Raw genomic sequence first — 21,696 nt, forward strand, 5'->3', positions numbered from 1 at the left:
AGTCAAAGTCATTAAAACACTTTTTTCATAATCAACATCATTATACCACTGTTGTGTGTCCGTACCAGATCCTACCAGTCCACTTGATTATGTGTTACATGCTCATGTTTGGTAAACACTAACAGGCATGTGAGTTTCTCAGGTCTCAGTGTTCTGTATGTCTCAGCAAAGAGAAGCAACCTGACTGAAAAGTGAACAGAGAAGAAAGAAACCAGGAAAAAAACATTCTGATTCATAAATTATTGTTTTCCCTTCTTATAATTAACTCTGCTTTTCATCAAGTTCAGTAAAACAGCCTCATTCACAGGTTCAATGCATTCCTGTTCCTTCACTGCACCTGCAGACTGTGTGACATCCTGCCTCAGTTCACACAGAGATAAAGAGTCAGAATGACTGTGAGTGAGTTGCAAACTGTAATTGTTAAAAAACATTTCCTTATCATTCATTCTGTCTAATCCTTCTTCTCTCTGACATGTTTCTCAGCACTGCTGTATCACTGTCACTTACAGAATGACAGTGAGTGAGAGAGATTCAAAATGTAATTTTAAGACAAAGTTTATTTACGTTCTGATTTCTGTGATTTTAATTCATTGTTTCTGATCTACTTTTCTTACATGTTTCTCTATACTGAATAAACACTGAGCTCAGCATGTGACTTTTTACATCCCATTCTTCTGCATCTCTGTGAACTCATACTGGTATAAAGGTTTTGTCTGTCTGACTGTCTAAAGATGCACTTGAAGTGTCAAGTGATGCATCAAACCAACTTTTACATAATGCTTAAAAACATAATTTGTTTTCTCTTTTTGAATGGTCTTTTCTTGTGTCAGTGGTAAGCAGCAAAACAGGTTTAATACCAACAGGTCATAAGACTATTTTCTTATTCTCTATAGTTGTAAAATGTCAAACTTTATTTTGCTAACTTGCATTCAGCTCATCATGTATATTGATAATCTCAAGAAGTTGGAAAAGCTAGAGCAGATTATAAATAAACAACACCCAAAAGGCTAAACTTGCTAAAGAAATGTACTGGGGAATTTTGATGCACTGCACAATGATTTTACATTCATGGCACAGTATTCAAGCTGTTTTGCACCTCACCTAAACCTTATAATGACAGGGAAACCCTGATCACATTACCTCAGAGTCATTATAGATAGGATTGTGCATGTTTGTCTTTTGTGTTTAAATGACACAATGCACATTTTGAACTTTGACTGCCGTGTGTGCACAAGCGAGCTTGGCAAGTAAATAATAATAAATAATAGGATTTATAGCACAGCGGTGCCGTCGTCACGGTGTGTCTGAAAGGCCCATAAGCTTGTACCTGATGTCCTCAACCCTGGACAAGACATGCGGCTTAGTAACATTAGGCTACTTCCAATAAATGTAGCTAACGTTACATAGCAGCCAAAAAACGTGCTGTTAGCTTTCCTGCTCATCTTCCAGACCAGAGTCTGAAGCCCAGGGAAGATGTTTGCTAGCGTCAACGGCAAGTTCGAGTGAATTGGATATTGGAAAGATTTCCAATCTGGCCACGTAAATTATGATTTTGGGTCTCTTTTGACTGTGTATAACTGAGCAAGACTTTGTGTTTGGACTTCTCTGTGCCTGTGTTCACCCTGCTTTTATTCAGAAAAGACATAAAGCTTTAAATAATTAGAACAGACAGGTAACACGTGGGAGAAGAATGATACATGTAGCGCTCCTACCCTCTAGCAAGTGTGTATGGGCAGGGCCCTGAGTTCTTTTAGTCAGTCACTGTCTACTGGAGCGAAGTGTCGATGCCCATGAGCGGGGACAGACAGGAGCAAAAGAGATGAGCCTTCGGCGTCCTTTTCCCACGTGGCCAGAGAAACTCTGAGCAGCCTGGTAGCTCAGAGCGCTATCTGGTTTTCTTCAGCGTTTCCTCGTTGAAAACATTGTATAAGTCCACTTGATTAGCTTTGCTAGCTAACTGAAGATACTGTCCGTTCACTTTTCCAATGAATGTACTATGTAGCTTACTGTGCTACTTTATTTAGCTAGCATTACATACCCCGTGAAACAGTCAATCAAGACTCCTCGGTGGATTCTTCGACTTCCCACGAACTAGCAGACATAATCCCAGCACAGAATGTCGAGTAGACAATCCCGAAATTAGCCCACAGCTTGGTATGAACGTTAGTTAAGACTTCTCACTTTACTTCGTCTGCAAAGCTAACACAGTTCTCCGAACTCTTTTTTCCTCGTCTCTGTCCATCACTCCGCTCACACACTCAACCCCGCCCCTCCCGCACCTGCTCATGCCCACTCGAATCACCCAATCAAAACCGACTCCTAGACTCCAGCACAACCACCACAGATAGACAAGTTGCATATACAACCCATTAACTCGTCATAACATGTTTTTTTAACTAAACATTATCTTTTAGTTATTTATCAAATAACATGTGCAACATACAACAGTTTTAACAAAAATACATCACCATATTTTTACCATCAATATTCCATGACTTTTAATATCAAATTTACTTATAATAAACTCTTTTAACCCAGTATACTATTTATTCTGGGTTACATACAGAACAATCAAGTATTTTATGTACCACTGTTCTGCTGCTCTATCCCAGTAAAGTGTGTAAAATGTCATTTTATTCATTTCATTTTGGATAACTTGTGTGTTGAGACGTAAGCTGTACTTGCAGTTATTTTAAGAAGAACGCACCAAAGCAGAAACACCCAGAGGAAACAAATATTCATAACATTATAATATGATAAACACCTTATAAAATTCTCTGTTCCAGTTCAGGTTCAGGAACTTTTTATGACAAAGACTCCAAATAATTGGTCAGATAATTGAGGATTTTGAAGCTTGTCCGGGGTAAGTTTCCCCAAATCATATTGGTAGTAGAGCTGAACAATTACTTGCTTTCAATTAATTACTAATTACCAATAATTACTTGAGATAATCATGATTAAAAAGTTGGTTAATTATACAGAGCATCTGACTCGTTTTAAACAGTCATGCAGTTACAAATTCATTCCATTGTCATCCTTGTGTAACAGACTCTCTTGTCAATCACAAGCATCATTCGCAGGCTCGGATTAAGAAGTCAGAGGCCCCTGGGCACAATGTCTTTTAGGGCCTCCACCCGCCGACCCACACACACATGCGCACAATCAAGATTTTGAATTATTATTTGTTGGAAACACCTCAAGTTAATACAGGACTGATTTATCTGCTGGACGATATTATCGGCCAATATGAGCTAATTCCATTTAAATTGGTATCTGCGTTTCTAACAGCCGATTAATGACTATTAAAAAAGAAACGGAGAGACAGATCTTTCAATCATACATGATGGTGTGACGCCCCTGTGTGGCTTGACTGTGTATATGTACCGCATAGTGTCATCGGAAGGTGCTCTGCAACTCCCCTGTACACATCCTCCATCATACAGGATTGGTGATAACAGCACCGCAAATCCACCACATAACAAAGCAATCAGCTGACCAGAGTGAGCAGAGCATACAGAACCAATTACATTACATTAACATTATCTAGCTACTCTTTCAAATGTGCAAAGGTGTGAAATCTTAAAATTGTAGACAGTCATGTAGTAGTTGAGAAATGGTTTCCTGTAGCTAAAGACTGCTGGTTGTGAATATGCTTATTCTCTCTCACTTTCTCTGCATGTTCTAGCAAATATTTGATGTGCAGTTGTTTCCATGTTCAGTTGTTGAGACTGTAATCTAATTTTTTTTTAACATAATCCATTTAGGAAAAGGTATTATAGCGTACATACACAACAGCTCTCAATATCGTCTCTACAGGATTCACACTGATCAACACCTGTACACATCCTCCATCATACAGGATTTGATACCACATGATTGAAACAATGCTTTCCTGGACCAGCAGCAACAATATCAATACATATCCGTGCTTACTGTAAATCAATGGCATTATGTAAACACATACTGCCAACCTCTAATCCAGTTATATGAAGAAGATTCTTCCATAACTCGCACACAAACACGAAAGACTGTTGCACTAGTTTAGGTTCACAGTTCAGCTCCTAGTGACAGATGAGCGCCGAAGCAAGGCTAACATTAATAACAGTGCTCTGTGATTTTCTCACACAGACGATCGCCGTGTTCCCAATCAGAAAAACACCAACAAATTGATTTTTTTTTGTTGAATAAAGCGTACAGGCAAGGTTAAGCAGGGATCCGCTCTCTGTAAACTTGAGGTAACGTTAACTTAGCGCACCTTACCGCACATCACAGGCTGAGGCTGGACATTTGATCCTTCCTTTATGAAAGACACACACACACACACACACACACAAAGAATTCTCTATTTTATGGGACTGCATTGTAGTTATTGATTATATTTTTAAAAACATTACGTATCTGAGTGTGTATGTTTGTGTGAGCATTCGTAAGAAACTTGGTGGGGGCAGTGTTGTGAATTATTTTAGAGCATTATAGCCTAAATTGTTATCATTAATTACTAAGAGCAATGGTGGTCTACACTGTCATCATTTAAAGTGTTATTTTATAGTGTAAAGTTAGGATCACAGTGTTAAAACTCTATAGTTCTGAGTGTATGTGCTCCTTTCTGTATCTAACTGCCCAGGCTCAGCAGTAGCACATGTGTGTGAGTGAGCAAGCACAGTGGGAGGCAGCATCAAAAACACCTGCAAAGGAAAATAAAGAAGCAGAGTTTGTGAAAATTGTATTACAAAACATACATCAATGTAGTCCATCACAGTAAGAATGTCCTGTTTCTAGCACAGAGCACAAACAACACCAGTTTATTCCACAAAAGTCAGGTTATGGATGAAATGGCATGATCAAGCAGAGGGCATGCAAAGGACACAGAGAGGAGGAGCAGGCAGTCAGGGACTTTCCCAGATCCAGGTGCAGTAGGAAAGAGAGCCAAGAGATGATGTGAAGCCAAGAAACAGAGCTATAAAAGGAGGTCCAAAAGGAGGTGAAAGTCAGTCGTTACATGGTTTTCATGTCGACTCGGGTCTCTGCTCTGGTAACAGAATGGGGCTCTATTTTGCACCGATCTCTGACGCACTCCGGTGGAACTTTTGTATTCTAATTGGTGTCTGTTTTTGTTGAGAATAAAAATGTTGGTAAAAGTTCAAGCTTTCTTATCTGGCCCAAGTCTTGAATTTGTTACACGACAACAGTTTTTCTGGACCTCAAAAAAGCTATTGATACAGTTAATCATAATGTTCTTGTTTCCAAACTCTCAAAGTTAGATTTTTCAAAAAAAAACTTTGGCTTGGTTTTAATCATATCTTGCAAATCATGAACAGTGTGTCATTATTAACAAAACAAAACATGATCTTTTGTAGTGTTTTGTTAAGTGTAAAACAGGAATCCCACAGGGGTCGGTGTTAGGTCCAATCCTCTTTAGTCTATTTATAAATGACCTCCCGAAAAATTGGATGTCAAGATACATAATCAACATATAGAGCAAGTTTCAGAAGTTAAATATCTAGGCTTAATGCTGGACCCTCACTTGAACTTTGATAAACATGTTTAAAAAAATAGGGAGAGCTATGAAAGCAAATTTGTATCTATTCAAATTAATTAGAGATTGCTGAACATTTGATGCAGCCAAAACATTTGTTCATACAATGATTTTCTCACACTTGTTACCTCATGGTCACAGGCAGGTATAGGTGTGATTAAAGCATTGGAAGGATTATACAATCGTGCCCTAAAAATATTAAGAAGCCCATTAGATCACTTCATTGTCACGTCCTAAGAGACCTGAACATGTTGAGCATTTGAAAACACAAACCTCATCATGAAGTGTTTGCATGGACAGACTTCTCAGGCTCTCTGTGAGATGGTACAGCCATTAAAGGCCTTTGGATTGTCAACCAGAAATACATAAACTGCAGGGAATTGCGAAATATCTTATAGGAAAAGACTTCCTTTTCAATCAAGGGAGCTAAGATCTGGAACGAGTTGGCTATCGAGTTAAAAACAAACATCAACAAAACAAAATCATGAACAAAACATGAACAAAATCATCAACAATTTAAAACTAAACTGAAGAAGTTTTAAAAGATAATCAGTCGTGTAGTCATGTGTAGCGATGGGGGGTGGTATACATGTATGTGCTCAACTGTTACTATGCTTAATGTTTATTGTATATATAATGTTAAAAGCCCTTCTAGGGATGGGCATTGGAAATTAGCAGTAGCTACAAATGCATAAATGTTGTGCATTGGAAAATTGTTGCACAGAAAACACATTACAATTTAGGTAACTTACTGTAACTGAAATGTTCCAGCTCAGGCCTGCATGACATGGTCTTGTTCAGTGCAGTGGTGCCTTGCTTATACAAACTGAGGAGGCAGGTGTCATCCATAAGTTTCTTGAATATCTTAAGCATAATGGGAATGACTTTATACCCTAAAAACATTATTAGTATTAAAATAACTGCAAAAAATATTTCTCTGCACCCCCAAACAGCGCTCCCGTAAAAGGCCTCTTCGTCTGAAAGTCCCGGGCTGAATCTCAGTCCCGGTACATCCCCGCTCACCAATCAGAGTGGGCACAGGATGTATACATTTTACAACAACAAATGAAACTACAGCAAAACGTGTGGGATAATGGCGTCAGCCGAACTGACAAAGTTTTGTCCGTCCTCTGCCTGGCGTCAACTCACACTGGAAATGTTTGAGCAGCAGAGCGTTTAGCCTGCCCCACATTGTTGACGTGTTGTTAATTTGTCATTTTGTGTGTTTCTACTACCAAAAACAGCTCTCTGTGAACCGGTTTAGTTCCGTTCTCTGCACGGCTTCACAGTCCACATAGAGCATTTCAGAATAAGAGTGTTTTGCCTGCCACATTTTGCTGACTTGTTCAGTTGTCCTTGTAGGCTAGTTATTTTTTTTGTCTGTTGTAACTGTGTATTTTGTTAATATATGATCGGGAGTCTGCACAGGGTTCTTTATTTTGAAAATCGTGCCACATCACAGTTTAGATGTCTGTCTGTCTGATGTTGTAATGCTAGATGACATCTTTTATCTATAGACAGGTTTCTGTGCAACGTCATCACAGAGATGCAGCACGCAGCTAGAGGGCAGAAAGCAGCACTCTGTCTTCGCAACATTTCAGTCTATGCGGTATAGCAGCAGTGTTGGGCACGTTACTCAGAAGTTTTAATAAGTTTCTTTTTACTTATTACTCCTTTAAAAAGTAATTATACTACTTTAGTCATTACTGGGTATTAAAAGTAACTAGTTACGTTACTCATTATGTTACTATCACTTTCAAGCCTCCACACCCACTCCATCTTTAAAAGTGAAAAAGGGAAAAAGGGAAAACTTGTTCAGCAGCTCATTTTAGAAATAAATCCACTTTCCTGGAACAATTATTAAGCTAAGGAATCAACAACCAGACGAACAGAAAACACTGCAGCCTCTAAGAGCAGACGATGCTGTACAGTAGGCTATAAGCTACGGATATATTTAAACATAACAAAAAACAAAGCAAGTCTCTCCCAACATTTTCACTAATAGCATATTCGTAACAGCAGCAACGAGTATGGTTTTACGCCACTGGCTGAGATAAAAAAGAAAAGCAAGTCTCTCCCAACTTTTGAACTAACTTTACTGTTTTACACAGGCATTTATAAGAGAAGTATCCAGTGCTTTTACAAAACAACAAAACGTTGCTTGAAGCCACTCTCTCCTGCCAAGTGGATGCTTCACTGGCAGTAGCAGTGGAGTTTCAAATTCAAATTAGCTTTATTGGCATGAATGTAATAACATTGCCAATGCATCATATATACACAACATAAGAACAATCAGCCCCATACATTTCATTAAACAATTAAAGCGTAAAGTAATCAAAGTCTGTGTGTATGTGTTTAAAAAAAAGAAATATTAAAAATTATAATAAAATAAATAAACAAAACAGTAAGCATGTGTGTTTTTGTGTGTGTGTGTGTGTGTGTTAAAAAAAAATTTAATTAAATAAAATAAATAAATGAAACAGTAACGTGTGTGTGTGTGTATATATTAATAGACAAAAAAATAAAATAAATAAAAAACAGAAAAAAGAATAAACATCTGGTGGAGCCTTTAACCTATTGTACTGCACATTAACTGCATGTAACTCAGTGGTATTTGGTGATTCATTGTAGAACTGGATGAAAACCAAATCATTTCCCCATGAGACTGTAGACATGTTGCATAATTAACTCTTATTTTCTGTCTTCACTGTAAAATAACTCACAATGAAAATGTATTAAAACAAGATTTGTTATCTTGTCTTTAGACTGTTTAAATTCTTTGGATCAGATAAAACTTGTGCATCATCAGAGAAATTCCCTGATAATCTGTTCTTGTATCTTTAATGGACACTTTTCTTGGTAAATGTGTTCTTCAGTAATATTGTTCCTTACTTTCAGGTGCAAAACACTTCATGGGTCCAGGTTTGAACTTATTCTGATCCATCCACACAAACACATGAGTGAAAAGATGAAGTCAGATATTTTTAAGTGATTAGTGTTACAAGATCTGTCCAATCAAGTTTCCTTGTGGACGTGATGATGATGTTGATGATGAATAATGCACTCATTTAGCTTATTTATAACACGTGCCTTATATGAATCCCCCCCCCCTCCACACACACACAGTTTACGTCGTCTAATAATTGAAGGAAGTAAAATGATTAAGCCAACCTCTTATAGGACATGAACATTACCACTCTTCTTCAGTCTTTAGTCCACTGCTTCAGTATCAAAGTGTTCAACTTGTATCCATGGTAACAGGAACCCATGTAGTTTCTGATACAGGAGGAAATCAAGCTGCACCTCCAATTTGTGTTTTTATGAAATATTGTCCATGTAAATTATGCTCCACTGTGAAAATTCAACCTCATATTGAAATTAAATGTTAAGTGTTCTTGTTTTCTCCTGCAGATGCTCCAAAGCTTCCCTCTGTGTCAGTGAGTCCCTCTGCTGAGATAGTGGAGGGCAGTTCAGTGACTCTGACCTGCAGCAGTGATGCTAACCCAGCAGCTAAATACATCTGGTACAAGGAGAATGAAGACTCACCAAAAGCATCAGGACAGAACTTCACCATCACTGACTTCAGAGCTGAACACAGTGGGAATTATTACTGTGAAGCCCAGAACAGAAGAGGACGTCATAACTCCACCTTACATCTGACTGTTGTTGCAGGTAATATTTTTCCACATTCACCTGTATACACAGACGTTTACTGCTGATTCACATATTAATATGTAAAAAACAACACATTGTCACTCCTATAGTTGGTACAACGGAAATAAAATTTCTGTCTGCATTTCTGCAGCCACTGTTTTTCTGTAGCTGTGACTACAGACAGTATCAACTGGCAAAATGACTTACCAATCTAATCGTACAAGTAAGGTATATCACATATATATATTTTTTTCTAGGGAATTCAACAATAGTAATGAATATCATCAGGTTGACTCTCTAGTGGTCTTGATGCTGATTCCTCTGCTTCTCCTGAATCTGTGGACGAGGTAAAACAATCACAATCCATCATTTCAGTCACCGCTCTTTTATTCTTCAAACTTCTTTTAATTTTAGTGTTTTGAATTTCATTATTGTTAAAATTTGTATTTGTTGTTGAAAACTCGGAGCTCCACCTCTGAAACAAATGAACCTGTAGAGATGATAGAGGTGAGAGAGAGGTCCTGTTGACAAAATGTCCCCTAAATCACAGTTATAATAACTTGGCTCATAAATGCTCTGGAAAGTGTGAAGTGAATTTATGTTTGAAATACAACTTGCTGAGTAGAAACCAGTAATACGTTTACTTGTAAACGTGACTGAATACATTTTTGATCAAATCTAATTATATGCAGGTTTAATGAAAGAGGTCCATTGAGCTTCATTTTGTCGTCTCTCCCATCAGTTAGACTCTGATCCTGCGTATGTCAGTGTCTCAGACTTTAAGAGCGTCACTGCAGCACAGACAGAAGACACAGAGCAGCAGGAAGACATGGTGTGAAGTCCAGTCAGGTTAGAGCCTCCTGCATCAAATAAAACAGACCGACTTCAGATTTACAGTTAAATTTAAAACTCTAACTTTACACAAGTTTTATGTGATTTTCTTCAGTTGCAGTTGAAGCAGACTCACCTCATGGTAGGACGGCATTGAAACATCACAGTAGAGCGAGTCTGTGGAGGAAGTGGATCCATTTGCCTTCAACTCCAAAAGTTTTCCTTTTCAGTTCTCAGTAGCAGCAGCAGGGTGGAGTCAGCAGCACAGACAGTCAGCAGCAGCATGTAGCAGAAAATCCTGACGAGTTTCTGTGTGCAGCTATCAAGAAAAATAAAATTTAAATGTTTTTTTTTTTGCTTTGGCTTATTGCTCACATTCTCAGTTCTTGTCACTATGAGGATGAAATGTGCCACAGCGTAACAGATTATTATGATTCGGGATGTTGCTGATATAAAGATGCACAGACAGTTTAATGAAGAGGACATTAACTTACATTTGAGCTCTAAATGTCAATTTAGTCCATTTAAACTCTTTGGGGTCATTCATGGAAGCAGAGCAGGTCGAGGTTCACTAAGTGTGAAGCCTTTCAGAATAAGAGCCCATCATCGATAGTTTGTGCAACACCTTAATTATGAGTGTTTGTTCAGCCAAAACAAATTTTCAAAAGTTTGCTGCTATTGCAATATCTAATATGCTGCTCCCCAATGTGAGCTGTTGACACTTTGTGAACTTAATCTGCGCCTGTAATACTAAATAAAGTGAATGTCCAGGGTAAAGCTAAAATGCAAATAGTTTCAATAATAAAATGTGAAAATAAAACGCCAAAGTAAACTTCAATTTGACCTAACAATCAGTGATGGATGGTAAAATGTTTCAGCGTCCTGATTCAGTATCTGTGATGTTTCACTGCCCTCTAGTGGTGAAACTTTGTTGTGGCACATTCAGGCTGAATCACTCTGAGAGCTCCCTCCACTGCCTGTTTCAAAGAGTCACTTCACCCAAATTACAACAAGACATATTTTCTGTCTTACCTCCAGCAGCATCTTGTCAGATGTGCTCTGTGTTACAGTGACACAGAGTCACAATGACTGTGAGTGAGAGAGCTGCAAAATGTAATTCATTGTTTCTGATCTACTTTTCTTACATGTTTCTCAATACTGAATAAACACTGAGCTCAGCACGTGACTTTTTACATCCCATACTGCTGCAGTCCATCTCTTTGAACTCATACTGGTATAAAGGTTATTTCACTGTCTAAAGATGCACTAGACGTGTCAAGTGAGCATCAAACCAACTTAAACACCTCTCTTGTTTTTGCACTTGTTTTTTTGAATGGTCTTTTCTTAAACAGGTTTAATACCAACAGTAATATTATTTATTATTAAAATACTTATTCTCTCTTATTTATAGTTGTAAAATGTCAAACTTTATTTTGATGTGGGTGTTGATATTTGATGTTGCATTCAGCCCATCGTGTATATTAGTAATCTAAAGAGGAAGGAAATCTAGTCGTTTAACATCCGTTTTTTGCTCACTGACCACAGAGGAAAGGTATCGTTAAAGACAGCGTCCTTCTTCACTGTAAGTAGAATTATTTATTGATGAGATTGATACTGTATATCTCCTGTGTACATTATTTTATCTGCTGACATGTTTTATTGTCTCTGAAGCCACACAGAGAGATGAGGAGCAGCTATGAGTTTAACTGCAGCAGCGAGAGGATTTGTCGTCTTCCTTCTCTCTGTGTCAGGTACTGAATATCTAAACTTACATTCATTGCAATAAAAGAGGGGAATCTGTGAAAATGCTGGTCTTGTAAAAGTAGGCTGAAGGTCACATGTAGAAATAAGTGGCTTAGAGTTGTGTGAAAGGCAAACATAGAAAAGCTAGAAACATTAGTTTTAATTTACAGTTGTGGAAACTCCCCAGATGTTAATATTTTTTAATATAGTTGTTTGTGTTTGTGTACATTTTATTGGATATTAGAAAGTTTGCTGTGGCCAACTTCTTTTGCTTTGTCCTTTGCAAAAAGTAGGCTACCTGTGTGCTAAGTACTTTTACATGCTGTAACTGAGAATATTGTGGTTTTTAATTGTGACTCTTTAAAAACAAATTGTCCTGTTAATTTGCTCTATAGCTGAGCCTGCAGCTGCTTTTATCACAGTATAGTTTTTGGAGGTATATTGGTCTCACAGTGACGTCATCACAGACGGACTTCTCTCAAATATTCATACATCTGCACCAAACCCTGCTAGTTCCTTTTGTAATGTCTGACATCAGTGTGATGTTTCCATGTTCAGCGTTAAAAATGGTTTTCAGATTTTATCTTTTGTTTATATCATAACTGCCATAAACAATCTCTCACACCTCAGTGTTCTGCATTTCTTTTTCGTCTTCACACTTACGCAGCAACCTGACCACACAATGAACAGAGAGAACTGACCAAGAAAAGCACAGACTCTCCCATAACTGATACAGTATTTCTCCTCTTACTTTGGTTAGTAGTGTTGTAGTCAAGACCAAGAACAAAGTTTATGTAGACAGAGACAAGAGCAAGACCTTTAGGGGCTGAGACCAAGTCGAGACCAAGACCAGTTCCCACATTACATGACACATAATAAAATGTGGAACGAGGTCATAGGTACTGTACTTCTCTAATTGTTCTAAAAGATCCACATTCCCTTTAAAACACCCACATACAAACACTAAGAACACAATAAATGTCAAATTAGTTCTTATTTCTTTCATATTTAAAGGCAGATGGTAATTGTGGTTTTAAACTATTCTTTATGGTCAGAACAAACACCTGATGCCAAACAGTGGATCACTTCACAAATCTGAGGTTTTTTCAAAAACATGCACAAGTTAAATTAATTAATTCAGTCCCTTTTCCTCAAGAAACTAAATATCTTAATAGTAAAATTAAGTGTGAATTCATTTGTGATTCAAATGAATAAAATCAAACATTTATTAAACATTTGTATTATTGTTATTGAGGAAAATTACTTTAATTATCATTATTGTTTTATTACACAATACAATTTTTTGTGCAAGCATTAGGTTTTCAGGTTACTCTTGTCTTCCGTATTTGATGCTTCATTTTGATCTGCAACTGTGTATTCAAACTCAAAATTAGCTCTTTTAAAGTAAAGTGCCGTGTGCTTATGGCCATACAGAGAAACCTATTTAATATGTACATTTTCCATAGAAGTGGAGGAGTGTTACTTGGTCTCCACTCCCTGCTGTCACATCTCAAAGCTAACTCTCTCACACAAATGAGGAAGCGGTACCACAGAGTGCAGCTTTAATGTCCGGAGCTGCGTGCAGCTGACAGTAGCTAACGGTGATGTTACTTAACTTACACATTAGCAACATAGCTTTTTGTGGCCTGTCATCATTATCACAAGCAAAACTGTATCTTAGGAACAAGTTGTCACCACATGCCCTGTCCTCAGTCTCAAACAAACTAACTTCATTAGCTACTTCCCTCAACAGATTGCTGTGTGTTTTCTTCTGGACGCTGTTTGACAGATTCATTCTTTATGGTTTATGCAGCTAAATGTTATTACGAAGATTTTGCTGACATATCTTCCTGCTCCCAGAAAGCCACAGCTTCGCCTGTCTCCCCCATTCACTTTCTTGTGTGAGTGCGTGTGAAGGAGGGCGGGGAGGGGTGACAGCCATTAACAGTAACAACTGCGTTTTTAATTAGTGTTATTGGTTGCATTTGAAGCAATACGTTTTACATCAAAAGTTAGTATATTAACAAATAAATCAGACAACATTCAGGCAATATATTGATATTTCCAAAGTTCAGGTCTTGACTGCTCTTGAAATAATCCAGAGTCGAGAACGAACAAGAGCAAATGCAGTCAATCCCGAGAGGGGACCGAGACCATCAAAAGGTGGTCTTGAGACCAAGACCGGTCTTGTGTACTACAACACTACTGGTCAGTGTCGGAAAGAATAATACAAAACAGCCCTATGGATGCATTTTGTTGAGATCCTCAAATCTGAAACATCTGGAAGTACAAATATTTCTGGTCCCAACAACGAAGAAGTAGCTTGTCGACGCTGCATGAGCTGCTCTCCCTCTCTGTCGCGCTCCTCGACCTCTCGTTTCTACTGCCACCACCTCAACAGAGAGGAGCAGACACACCTACAGGCAGGAGAAAAGCGTCTCCCCACAGATCATCACACAAGGTGATGGTCTTTTCAACTTCATTGTTGCAGAAGAAGTGACGCCCACTTTCCCAGGGAGACATAAACAGCTGTGAATAGAAAAGAGCAGAGGAGCACAATCACTTAGAGAGTAGCCTGGCTGAGGGGAAGAAGGAGGTGAAATGCTACCTCCATTTTGTTTGGAGCATGAGGCCAGGAATTACACACTGTATGTTTAACTTATTGTTAAATGCAGTTGTTTATTTTGGTTGTAATTCCTGGTGCGCTCTGTGTTACAGTGATTCAGGGCCAGAACAGCTGGGGAGTGACTTACACCTCTACTCAGATCTGTGCCTTAAAAGGATCAACAGTGGAAATAAGCTGCACCTACACATACCCATCCAGAATAAATGACAGTGATACTAAAGTTGAGGAAACATTCTGGTTTACTCAACTGCAAGATAAAAACATGTGGATCTGAGAACAGACTCAAGATACGCAGGTCGTTTGCAGTACAGTTGTTCTAACAACATCTGCACTCTGAGAATCACAGACCTGAGAGAGAGCGACTCAGCTGAGTACAAGTTCAGGTTCATAACAAACCAACCAGGTGGGACATATACTGGTTCACCTGGAGTCACTCTGTCTGTCACAGGTAACATTTTCATCTGAATATTTATTAGTTTAGCTTCAAGTGACAACAAGATGACTTGCATCTGTGTGTGTTGACAGTTCACTTTAAAATGAAGATTTCTGTTCCTTATTCACATATTCAGATCTCCAGGTGCAGGTGAGCAGATTACAGGTCTACCAGTCTTATATCTGGGCAGAGATGAATTGTCACAGCAGTTGTCGTCTACATGATCAGATTAACTACCTCTGGTTTATCAAGGGAATGTATGTTAACAAAGGAACATCTTATTCATGCTACTTGTATCCTGAAGACACTGTTTCCTGTGCTGTAGAAGGATATAAGGACTTCTCTTCTCCTTCAGTGTGTGAGTTTACATTCCCTGACATGACACCAACAAGGTCGAGCTTTTAACCTATTGTACTGTACATATGCTGCATGTTACTCAGTGTAGAATTGGATAAAACCAAATCATTTACCCACGATATTGTAGACATGTTACATAATAATTTCTTATTTCCTCTCTTCACTACAAAAGCACTGAATATTTTGCAAAATAATATTTGTCATCATGTCATTGGTTCACAAAATATTGTGACCACCATCATAGACATTCTCTGATTGTGTTTATTCTGCAATCTTGACCCTTAATTTCAGATGCAACATCCTTCTACCTTGGTATTTCAAATATGAGCCCTACAGTAACATGATATCTTGGAATGGCGTATAAATAGCACGCCACTTTTAAAGACACCTTAGATGCACCCTAATTGCCAATGCACACACACACTTTACAGAAACTGCAGTCAAAAAAATGAATGAAAGAAAATTATCGAAGAAACTTCTTAAAGACGTGAAGATTACGTCTCCTTCAGCGTGTCTTTCCACCACTGCTTCAGTAACAAAGTGTGCAATTAGAATTCAAGGTACAGGACACCATGTAGTTTCTAATACAAGAGGAAATCAAGCCACTCATTGTGTTTGTTAGAAGTTAGAAAGGAAAACAATGATACAAAACAACATCATACTGAACTTCTGCTCTATCCCAGAAAAGTGTGTAATATATCATTTTATACATTTTTTTGTTTGGAAGACTTTTTATAAGATGCACTTTTCAGGCAACACCCGGGAGTAACAAATATTTCTGTGTCCCAGTGATGATAAAATATGATAAATACCTGATAAAATTCCAGTTGAGTAGTTAGATAGATGCATGATTATGAACTGTTATGTCAATAACTGCAGATTATCAGTCAGATAATTGAGCTTGTCCAGGTCTCCTTTCCACAAATCATATCAGTAGTTTGATCCTCTTTGTCTTATTAACTGAATGTTAAATGAAGTTATTCATTTTGATTGTTATGTCTGATGTGCTCTGTGTTCCAGTGGTACAGAGCCTGTTTGGCTGGGGAGTGACTTACAATTCTACTCAGATCTGTGCCTTAAAAGGATCAACAGTGGAAATAAACTGCACCTTTAGATATCCATTCCTTATTAATGACGATTATACTACAGTTGAAGAAACATTCTGGTTTAAAGGTGATGAAACTGTGGATCTGAAAACAAAGTCAGAGTATTCAGGTCGTGTCGAGTATACCTGTAATGAAAACTTCTGCTCTCTGAGAATCACAGATCTGAGAGAGAGCGACTCAGCTGAGTACAAGTTCAGGTTCATAACAAACCAACCAAATGGGACATATACTGGTTCACCTGGAGTCACTCTGTCTGTCACAGGTAACATTTTCATCTGAATATTATTAATTTAGTTCCAAGTGTTCAACATCTTATGAAGGTTATGTGTGTGTGTGTGTGTTGACAGTTCAGTCTAAAATGAAGACATCTGTTCCTCTTTTATTTATAGATCCTTCTAGTTCGGTATTTTCCAATATGTGCCTTAGATGGACCCTCAAAACACACACACACACACACACACACACACACACACCTTAAAATGTCATGAAGATTACCACTCTCTTTTAAACGTCTTCTTTGCATTAGTAATAAAGTGTCCAACATGACAACATGTAATTTCTGATACAGGAGGAAATCAAGCTGCACCTCCACTTTGAGTTTGTATGAAATATTGTCCATTTAAAATGCTCCACTGTGAAAACTCAACCTCATACTGAAATTAAATGTTAAATGTGTTCTTGTTTTCTCCTCCAGATGCTCCAAAGCTTCCCTCTGTGTCACTGAGTCCCTCTGCTGAGATAGTGGAGGGCAGTTCAGTGACTCTGACCTGCAGCAGTGATGCTAACCCAGCAGCTAAATACACCTGGTACAAGAGAATGGAAATCCAAACCTTCATCCTCTAAGTAAAGAACCACAGCTTGTCTTCAGGTCCATCCAGTCCTCTGACTCTGGAGAATATTACTGTGCAGCAGAAAGCAAGCTGGGGAGGAAGACATCTGAATTTGTCTTTATCAATGTGAAATGTGAGTAAACTGCAGCTAACTTTAGGATCATGCCATTTTTCTATATGGGGGTGCCCAACGTCTGATTTTACATAGAACTAGAACTTTTTCCAAATACATTTAGCTGGAAAGAAAAGTACTTCCTGGATTTTGTTACATGGCATCATTTTTGTGTTGTAGGAAGGACTACCTTTTTTAACCCCATGCAATTACATTACAGTATCAACATGAGTCATCTGCAGAAAAGTATAAATATATGTATTGTAACCCTAACCCTGGGTCGTCAGTGCGCATGTGTAGTGTATTGTGTATGTGTGTAGTGGCAGAGGAGGAACACTTGCTGAAGAGACCAGTGGGGTGGGGTGGGGTAGCCTAACCTGGCCCAGGGCCCTGTGGCAGGTGCTGTCCAGAGCTCATTATCTATGCGTACACAACCGCAGTAAAAACAATAAGGTTACTTCAGCTGACTATTCATTCAGCAGCTAACTCCAGGCAAGCAAAGCAAAACAAACAATGTAACCACATCAAAAATCACACACACACAGTTGCAGTTCAGTTAAGTTCATGGAGAGAAGGAGGTGTCATTTCACTCACCCTATTTGAAAAGGAAGGGCATTCTCCTGTCTGTCATGGTGGCGAAGTGGTCAATAACCAAGTTATAGAATTTCCCACTGCAACAGAGTCAACTGAAGTTTGGCGCTACCAGCTAGCCACTCTGTACGGATGTAGTTTTCCTCACTAAACGTCCGAAACCCCTTTTTCCTCTCCAGGCCAGCTCCAGTTTTGGCGTTGGTCTTCCATCAGATTTAATCTTAAATTGCTGCTGTAGTGGTAGTTTAATAAAGCTATTTATTATAACTAAACCTCCAAATCTCCACCCTCCATAACTGCACCAGCTAAAGTTGCTAACAGCTCCCGTTATTTCATCTGAATGACGTTGATCGCATGCTGTGATTTGACAGGCGTGAAGTCAGACAGCGGCTGGCTTCCCTTGGCATCATCCTGACTAATCACAGATAGGCAGTGGCATGACAGTGGCCTCGTCTGATTGGTTAATCATTTACTTTTTTTCCACAAAGGGATGCCAACTCTGCCTGGTCTCCCCGTGTAGTCAGACTGCAGGTCAGTCTACGGTGGTGCAATATAGTGTTTCACCACACATCCAACGCATTTAGAGGGACGCTGTTTCACTTGTTGTAAAATACTCAGTGAGAAATGGGGAAGAGATGATAGTAACAGCTCATAAGATTTATCGAAAATAAAAACATTGTGTTTTTATTTAAATGAGAAATAGTCTGATAAAAACAGGGGAAGCCTGGCTTCCCTTGGCCTCTGGGAGAAAACGCCACTGGAAGAGACGGAGTCCCAGCTTCATTGGTGTTGCGCCGAGTTGTCCGCACCTCGCGGGCTTTCGGATAATTTATCACCGTTGATGAACCACACAAAGAATATTACATTGTTTTTAAATAGCCGGCTATTTTAGACCCACGAGGAACCGTGATGTGCATTCAGTTGTCGGCAGCACGGCATGCACACAAAACTCTGCACAAGACCAGTGAATGACAGGAGAGAGAGAGAGAGAGAGAGAGAGAGAGAGAGATCCTTTGTCGGGGAAAGCCCTACTCCAGTTTTTCCAAAATATTTCAACATGTTTGGGTGATATAACTCACCTACGTTTTCTCTAAAACATGTATGAGGGACATTTTTCTGGTCTCTTCTTCGATTTTAATGAGCATAATTCAAGTGGTCCCAACACACAGCTCTGCCTGCTGCCAGTCACAAAACCACCTCCAAAGTTTAAGATCCCTCATACACATAACTCTTACTCTTTTCAACACAACACAAACAAATCTTCAGAAGTTTTCTGATAATTCTGCTGTGGTTGGATGGATCAGCAAGGGTGACGAGGCTGAATACAGATCTGTGTTGGGACTTTGTCACAACACTAAAGACAAAGACTAAAGAGCTGGTTGTGGATCTAAGGAGAGCCAAGGCACCAGTGACCCCTGTTTCCATCCAGGGGGTCCCTGTGGACATTGTGGAGGATTACAAATACCTGGGAGTGCACATGGACAATAAACTGGACTGGGCCAAGAACACTCAAGCCCATCTACAGGAAGGGCCAAAGCCGTCTCTATTTTCTGAGGAGGACAATGTCTCCCACCCACTCCATGACTTGCTGCTCAAACACAGGAGCACTTTTAGTGCAAGAGTCATTCCCCCAAAATGCACCACAGAGCACCACAGGAAGTCATTCCTGCCTGTGGCCATCAAACTTTATAACTCCTCCCTTTAAGTTTCTGACACTTAGTCAGTTATTAAACTAGACCTCATTACTTATTTTCTGTCCAATATTACCTGTTCAATAAGTAAAGTGCAATATTCTCTGCTGCTATTTATTCACTTGCCCTTTTTGGTTCACCATAATAACTCTTAATAATGTAAATATTGTACATACCCACACACCTTTATATTGGTCTTTTTTTTTATATTTATACTATTATATTTATATACTCTTTATCTATCTGCCTTTGACAAGTGCAACTGTGACAAAAGAATTTCCCCTCGGAGGCAATAAAGTATTTCTGATTCTGATATCTGTCCTCATTTCTTTCTCCTCCAGATGCTCCAAAGCTTCCCTCTGTGTCAGTGAGTCCCTCTGCTGAGATAGTGGAGGGCAGTTCAGTGACTCTGACCTGCAGCAGTGATGCTAACCCAGCAGCTAAATACATCTGGTACAAGGAGAATGAAGACTCACCAAAAGCATCAGGACAGAACTTCACCATCACTGACTTCAGAGCTGAACACAGTGGGAATTATTACTGTGAAGCCCAGAACAGAAGAGGACGTCATAACTCCACCTTACATCTGATTGTTGTGGCAGGTACGTTTTTCTACATTCACCTGTATACACAGATGTTTACTGCACCAGACCTGATTCACATATTAATATGTAAAAACCAACACATTGTCACTCCTATAGTTGGTACAACGGAAATAAAATTTCAGACTGTTTTTCTGTAGCTGTGACTACAGACAGTATCAACTGGCAAAATGACTTCCCAATCTAATCGTACAAGTAAGGTATATCACATATATATTTTTTTATTTCTAGGGAATTCAACAATAGTCATGAATATCATCAGGTTGACTCTGGTGGTCTTGATGCTGATTACTCTGCTTCTCCTGAATCTGTGGACGAGGTAAAACAATCACAATCCATCAGTTCAGTCACCGCTCTTTTATTCTTCAAACTTCCTTTAGTTTTAGTGTTTTGAATTTCATTATTGTTAAAATTTCTATTTGTTGTTGTTGGACTCAATCCAGGAAGAAGAAAACTCAGAGCTCCACCTCTGAAACAAATGAACATGTAGAGATGATAGAGGTGAGAGAGAGGTACTGTTGACAAAATGTCCCCTAAATCACAGTTATAATAACTTGACTCATAAATGCTCTGGAAAGTGTGAAGTGAATTTATGTTTGAAATACAACTTGCTGAGTAGAAACCAGTAATACGTTTACTTGTAAACGTGACTGAATACATTTTTGATCAAATCTAATTATATGCAGGTTTAATGAAAGAGGTCCATTGAGCTTCATTTTGTCGTCTCTCCCATCAGTTAGACTCTGATCCTGCGTATGTCAGTGTCTCAGACTTTAAGAGCGTCACTGCAGCACAGACAGAAGACACAGAGCAGCAGGAAGACATGGTGTGAAGTCCAGTCAGGTTAGTGCCTCCTGCATCAAATAAAACAGGCCGACTTCAGATTTACAGTTAAATTTAAAACTCTAACTTTACACAAGTTTTATGTGATTTTCTTCAGATGCAGTTGAAGCAGATTCACCTCATGGTAGGACGGCATTGAAACATCACAGTAGAGCGAGTCTGTGGAGGAAGTGGATCCATTTACCTTCAACTCCAAAAGTTTTCCTTTTCAGTTCTCAGTAGCAGCAGCAGGGTGGAGTCAGCAGCGCAGACAGTCAGCAGCAGCATGTAGCAGAAAATCCTGACGAGTTTCTGTGTGCAGCTATCAAGACAAATAAAATTTAAATGTATTTTTTGCTTTGGCTTATTGCTCACATTATCTGTTCTTGTCACTATGAGGATGAAATGTGCCACAGCGTAACAGATTATTATGATTCGGGATGTTGCCGATATAAAGATGCACAGACAGTTTAATGAAGAGGACATTAACTTACATTTGAGCTCTAAATGTCAATTTAGTCCATTTAAACTCTTTGGGGTCATTCATGGAAGCAGAGCAGGTCGAGGTTCACTAAGTGTGAAGCCTTTCAGAATAAGAGCCCATCATCGATAGTTTGTGCAACACCTTAATTATGAGTCTTTGTTCAGCCAAAATAAGTCAATTATCAAAAGTTTGCTGCTATTGCAATATCTAATATGCTGCTCCCCAATGTGAGCTGTTGACACTTTGTGAACTTAATATGCGCCTATAATACTAAATAA

At 38.8% G+C, this 21,696-nt stretch overlaps 1 long non-coding RNA gene and 1 pseudogene across 1 annotated transcript; both read left to right on the top strand.

Annotated features, from left to right (window-relative positions):
- The window catches only part of LOC119892337, a 73,570-nt pseudogene that overhangs the window by 40,920 nt on the left and 10,954 nt on the right, over positions 1-21,696 (top strand).
- LOC119899256 lies at positions 20,346-21,284 on the top strand. The gene is made up of 4 exons (XR_005443762.1): positions 20,346-20,431; positions 20,556-20,613; positions 20,849-20,955; positions 21,053-21,284. It is a non-coding gene; the product is annotated as an uncharacterized LOC119899256 (long non-coding RNA).

This window comes from Micropterus salmoides, unplaced genomic scaffold, assembly GCF_014851395.1.
Source record: "Micropterus salmoides isolate LMB-PRFRI ecotype aquatic unplaced genomic scaffold, ASM1485139v1 Ms_hic_scaffold_1, whole genome shotgun sequence".
Taxonomy (NCBI): Eukaryota; Metazoa; Chordata; class Actinopteri; order Centrarchiformes; family Centrarchidae; genus Micropterus; species Micropterus salmoides.